At 40.2% G+C, this 6,000-nt stretch overlaps 1 non-coding gene across 1 annotated transcript; it reads left to right on the top strand.

Moving 5' to 3' along the window:
- The first annotated feature begins 4,493 nt into the window (after nucleotides 1-4,493).
- On the top strand, nucleotides 4,494-4,600 carry LOC141616483 (small nucleolar RNA R71). Its single transcript, XR_012530830.1, has one exon. It is a non-coding gene; the product is annotated as a small nucleolar RNA R71 (small nucleolar RNA).
- The last annotated feature ends 1,400 nt before the right edge of the window (nucleotides 4,601-6,000 follow it).

Below are 6,000 nucleotides of genomic sequence, written 5' to 3' on the forward strand. Positions count from 1 at the left end.
AAACGGTAGCCAAGGAGTTATCACACCACAAGGTACTCTTGACTAGGCCTTAAACCATGGGTCAAAGGATACTAGCATGACACATCCTAGGGTGTTTTACAAGCATTCTAACAAGCAAAGTCTTAAGAATAAAAAGCATCTACTATGGCCTATATATACTTGTCAAGCTTCCCAAGTAGACGATTTCGCAAAATTTTTCTAACATGCAAACTTTATGCCATGATGCAACTAACATATAAACATCCTAATGCAAATGATTCTACCAACTAATATGCCAAATAAACTAAATGCAAGTCCTAAGTTCACATTGTTTTTACCGCATCAATCAAAATAAAGCCACATAGTCATTAACATAAAGAGGAAAAATGAGATTGGAAAGATCATACCATGCGGTCTTCAATATCCTCATGTCTCGGATGTGGCGTAGTCAATCAAAGTGAACAAGGATGAACAAACACAATATATACAAGACAATATATACAAAGGAAATGAACTTGCTTTTGGATTTTTCAATTTTTCAATTTTTATGATTTTTGAAATTTTTCAATTTTTATGGTTTTTGAATAAAAGTTAAGTGTTAGAATTCCCATCCCCACACTAATATGGGCATTGTCCTCAATGGCCAAAATGATGGAAATTATGCAAAGATGATGTATGATTTCTATACTAAATGCAATTCTACACTAAGCTACACTACATGATGCATGGTTTTTGTTATGACGGAGAGGATAATTTAGATTACCTCCCGTTGTGTATGCATTAACTTCCCCAAACCAAATAAGACACTATTGCTAATGTCAAGGATGGGTATAGTTCATGCACACACTATGCTATGCATGAAACTAGATTGTCATTTTGGATTTTACAAATGGGAACAATAAAGAACACCTCAATGGTACCGAGGTGTGAGTCCTTTGATGTTGCTAGGACTAAACCAACAATGATCAAAATGAAATAAAATACAAAGAAATATAGACACAAACCAAGGGAGTGTAGGAGTCTCCAAGGCTTGCTAGTCCTCCATCATGCTATCATCATCATCACTTCCCTCATGAAAAGTGGTCACATTGCCACTTTCCTTGGCACTTTCTTCTTTACTTTCTCCATCATCTTGTTCATCATCGTCTTCACCATCTCTTTCTTCATCTCCATTTGCTTCTTCCTCAATGTTATCATCAAATTCTTCACCATTTCCAACAACCTCATTGTCTTCCACCACGTCCCTAGATGCACCCGGAAACAAGGCTTCTTTATCCGCCCAACTAGGCAAAGGACAAGATGGATCAAGGAGTCCTTGCCTAGCTAAATGTAAGAGGGGAGGATATTGAGCCAAATATGCATTCTTCCGATCTTCATAAGCTTGCTTGTGCATGGCTTGCATAAGAAGAGTGACATAGTCTTTCCCAATTTCAACTCCTTCCGGTTTGAACTCTTCATACACAAAGGGGTAAGGCGGTATAACAATGGAAGAGGAGGGGGTTTCATGATCACCCTTTTGTTGTTGAATGATGGTTTGATTTGATTTTGGTGGATTTTGTTGAGGGTTTTTGTTTTTGTGATGGAGAGGATGAGGGTTTTGATGTTGTGGGTAGTGTTTATAAATGAAGGAATGAAGGTGGGAGGGTATTTAAAGGAGTCGAATTTTTCAAAAACACAGGGGCAATCCGTGCGGATTAGGCACAATCCGTGCGGATTCTGCAGCTTCAAAATTTTCAGAAGCTCGCCTAAAGACGGGCGGATTCTGGGGAATCCGCTCGGATTCTTCTGTGATGGGACGGGCGGATTTGCTGCAGGACGGACGGATTTCAGTCCAGAGAAATTTCTTTGTTTTCTTCAGCTGCAAAGACGGGCGTCTTCTTCACAAGACGGACGGATTCTATGAGACGGGCGTCTTTCCAGAAATCCGCTCGGATTTTTTAACGATCAAGAATTCTCAATTTTCTCAGCTCGGCTCGGGACGGGCGTCTTCTCGGCAGACGCTCGGATTGTTGAAGACGGGCGGATTTTGTACAATCCGCTCGGATTCTGGTCCTTTGTACCCGGATTCATTCCATTCGTGCACAATGCATTTCCCTTTACCATTCTTCCATTCTTCTTCATTTCTTGTGTTCTTCATTGTGGGGGCACTACTAAGGCATGAATAGCCTAGGCAATTGCCATCCCCACACTAAGGTAAGGCACTACACATCAATTGAAGTCATTAGTCCCTCCCTCACTTCTCTCTTACATGACAATTATTTTGATCAAAGTAAATAAAAATCCAAAAATGACAAAAATGCAATGCAAAAAATTGAAATGTAAGTTAGGGAGTTAGAAATATTTACAAGTGGTGGTTTAGGGAGGACTCCACCAAACTCTCATTCTTGATGAGATGTCAAGGGGGCATGTTCAAGGTGTTGTTGATGTTGCTCAACACCTTGAAGAAGTAATCAAAAGCTTGTTCATTATTATGGTAGAGGTCCTCAATAGACCGTGGCCCTTGTTGTTGATCATGATCGATGGCATGCCCAATGTAGGGATTAAAAATCCCTTCAAACTCGTCGTCCCAAAGACCACAAACTTCATTGAGTTGATCATTGAAAATCTCTTGCTTAGATGGAGACAACTCTCCCAATTTCTTCTCTTGGCCAATGAGGCCATCCTCTTCTTCCTTGGTTGATTTTGATGAGCCTTGCAAGCTCTCCTTGTCACAATTCACTTGCTCTTTGAATGGAGCATCTTCATCTTTCTTCTTCCATTGGAGTTCCGATTTCTTCCTTTCATCCTTCCGGCTATAATGATCAATCATGAAACATGGCTCATGCAAACGAGGAGCTCTCATGGTCTTGTCAAGATTAAAAGTTATGCTTTCATCTCCCACTTCTAGAGTAAGCTCTCCATGTTTCACATCAATTACCGCACCCGCGGTGTGTAGGAAAGGTCTTCCTAAGATGATCGGAATGTTGGAATCTTCCTCCATATCAACAATGACAAAGTCCACCGGGATGAAAAACTTCCCAATTCGCACGGGGACATCTTCCCATATCCCTAATGGTGTCTTCGTCAATCTATCGGCCATTTGGAGTGTGATATTGGTGCATTTAAGCTCTCCCATTCCCAACCTTTTACTTACCGAGTACGGCATGACACTCACACTAGCCCCTAGATCACATAAGGCTTTGTTGATCGTCGTGTCGCCGATGGTACACGGTATTGAGAAGCTTCCCGGATCCTTTAACTTTGGAGGTGAACTCCCTTGAAGTATTGCACTACTCACCTTAGTGAAGGCGATAGTCTCAAGTTTCCGGATCGACTTCTTCTTTGTGAGGATATCTTTCATATACTTTGCATAGGCCGGAACGTGATTGATTAATTCCGTGAAAGGAATTGAGACTTCTAAATTCTTCACAATCTCCATGAACTTTCCAAGTTGATCATCAAATTTGGGCTTGGCTTGACGACTTGGAAAAGGAAGTCTAATCACAATGGGCTCCTTCTCTTTGGCCTTGTCTTCATTTTTCTTTGAACCTTCTTCTTTTGATGATTCTCCATCTTTGGAGTTTTGCACAATCTCTTCCTTTTCACTAGCTTGCACAACTTCATCCTCAACTTGCTTCTTCGGTGCCTCATACCTTGTACCACTTCTCAAGTGAATGGCACTAACCGTTTCATGTCTAGGGGGATTACTTTGAGGTGGTAATTGCCCCTTTTGTCTTTGTGAGCTTGAAGATGCTAGTTGAGTCAATTGTGTTTCCAACATCTTGGTGTGAGCTAGAATGTTGTTGATGGTGGTGTCTTTTGCTTGGCTATCTTTTTGCATTTGAGTGAAAAATTCTTGTTGATTCTTTTGCATTTGAAGGACCGCTTTTTGGACATCAAAACCTTGGTCATTTTGGTGATTGTATGGATTTTGATTTTGGTAACCTTGGTTTTGATTGTAAAAGGGTCTTTGATTTTGGTTTCTCATGGGTGGTGGAGTGCATGTTGTTTGAGGGTTTTGAACATTTTGGCTTTTGTATGAGAGATTTGGATGGAACTTGGTGTTTTCATTGCAAAAATTTGAATAAGGGGTACCACTCTTGTAAGCTTGGAAAGCATTAACTTGTTCGGTTGTTCCCCTACACTCACTTGGGTCATGACCCAAAGTTCCACAATTCTCACATATCCCACTTGGGATTGATGAGGATGCCGTCATGGCATTTACATGATGCTTTGATGATTTTGAGTTTTCCTCAAGTCTAGCCATAGCTTGTTCAAACTTCAAGTTGATTGTGTCAATGTGAGCACTAAGTTGAGCACCTAATTGAGTAACGGAGTCCACTTCATACTTTCCTCCTCTAGTAGCCTTGCGAGGTCTACTATATTGTGAATTATGGACCGCCATTTCCTCAATCTTGTTCCATGTTTGATTGTCATCAACTTCGGTGAACATTCCATTTGATCCCATATTGAGAATGTTTCTTGAATCTTCACATAAACCATTCCAAAATTGTTGTACTAAAAACCATTCGCTAAGTCCATGGTGAGGACATGAGCGACAAACACCTTTGAACCGCTCCCAAGCTTCATACAAAGATTCTTCATCCCTTTGCTTAAAACCCGTAATTTGAGCTCTTAGCATGTTAGTCTTTTCCGGTGGGTAGAATTTTTTGTAGAAAGCTAGAGCTAACTTCTTCCAAGAATCTATTCCAAGGGTGGCCTTATCAAGGCCCTTCAACCATTGCTTTGCGGTGCCGATTAACGAAAAAGGAAATAAGACCCATCTTATTTGGTCTTGAGTCACGCCCGTTTGAGAGATAGCATCACAATAATCACAAAAGGTTTCCATATGAGAATGAGGGTCTTCACTTGGCATCCCCCCAAATTGGCTCCTCTCAACTAATTGAATGAAGGCGGACTTGGCAATAAAATTACCGGTGAGATGTTGCGGTGTAGGAGTACCATTTGGTAGATTCTCCTCGGTGGGTATAGAGTGTGACGAGAATTTAGGCATTGTAGGTGGATTTTGTGGGATATTGTTTAATGGGTTCTCTTCTCCTTCTATTGCGAAAGGATTGACAAACTCACTAGTGGGTTGAACAACTTCACCAACACCTCTCAAATTCCTCCTAACAAGTCTCCTATTATTCGTCAAGGTTCTTTCGATTTCACGGTCAAAAGGTAACAAATCACCTTGTAACCTTCTAGACATGCAAAATATCAAACAACTCAAAAACAATTAGAACAAACCTTGAGGAGTTTTACTTCCCCAAGGTGAAAAAGACACAACTAATAGCAATAAAAGAAATCTTAAATCAATTAAACACCGTCCCCGGCAACGGCGCCATTTTTGATCGAGGCCATTTCGTGTTCACAATTAAGTATATGTGGTCGTTGGTCAATGGTCGATACAAAACACAATTTATACTTCACAAACAACTCTACAATTAGTAAAGAGGCAAGTAAAGGTCGGATCCCAAGGGACGGGTATTGAAATGAGAATTCTATTGTAACTAGTAGTGTCTAGGGGTGTCACAAATTGGGTTGATGTAGAAGGTTACTAAACTAAAATAACAATGAAAATAAACTAGCAAGATGAATAAAATAAGGGGTGTAAACAATTGATTAAAGGCACTAGGGTGTCATGGGTTCATAGGGGAATCATGGGATATGATCATACAAACATGTTCTCAAGTTATAAGCAAGCAATTATTGTTGTGATGGATTGAGTTGGGTTATATCTTACAATCCTAGGAAAGTTTGGGTCCCGGAGCCGAATCGATTAGATTGTACAACACCTACAAGTCGACTTAATCTTTCCTACTCAACACATGCATGGTCTAACAAGACTCGAGTTGGGTTATGTCTTACAAGTCTCACTGAAAAGATAGGAGATGATAGTAAATGCAAGGATTCATAGGCTTAACATTTCATCAAATATAACATGTGCATGTATTAAGATCAAAACAAGCAAGCAAATAAGATATGAAAGCATATTGATTTAAGCATGGATCATTCCCCATGTTGGTTTCCCCTAATCAC

This window comes from Silene latifolia, chromosome 11, assembly GCF_048544455.1.
Source record: "Silene latifolia isolate original U9 population chromosome 11, ASM4854445v1, whole genome shotgun sequence".
Taxonomy (NCBI): domain Eukaryota; kingdom Viridiplantae; phylum Streptophyta; class Magnoliopsida; order Caryophyllales; family Caryophyllaceae; genus Silene; species Silene latifolia.